Genomic DNA, 315 nt, shown 5'->3' with positions numbered 1-315 from the left:
CAGGCAAAGGCTGCTTCTTCCAGAGACCTCAATGCCACTGAAAAATCAACGTACCTGAGAGGAGCCCGAGTGCGGGAAACCTCTTCTGCCAGAGCTGGAGGTGCTGCTGGCCAGGGCCACGCACGGTCACGCCGTGTTTTAACCCAGCTCTGTGCCGTGGGCTTATCGCCGTGGCGCTTCGACATGCCCTGGGAGCGCGCAGAGTCCCAGCCCTGAGGACAGAGAGAAACAGGGTGATCTCCTGCCTGCCGGGAAGCTCCACCTGATAAACAGATTTCTCCAACATAACGTTCCGTCCCCCGTACGGCAGGGCTG

The sequence above is a fragment of the Antrostomus carolinensis genome, unplaced genomic scaffold (assembly GCF_000700745.2).
Source record: "Antrostomus carolinensis isolate BGI_N321 unplaced genomic scaffold, ASM70074v2 scaffold33548, whole genome shotgun sequence".
NCBI lineage: Eukaryota > Metazoa > Chordata > Aves > Caprimulgiformes > Caprimulgidae > Antrostomus > Antrostomus carolinensis.
Note: the sequence above shows the minus strand (reverse complement) of the source record.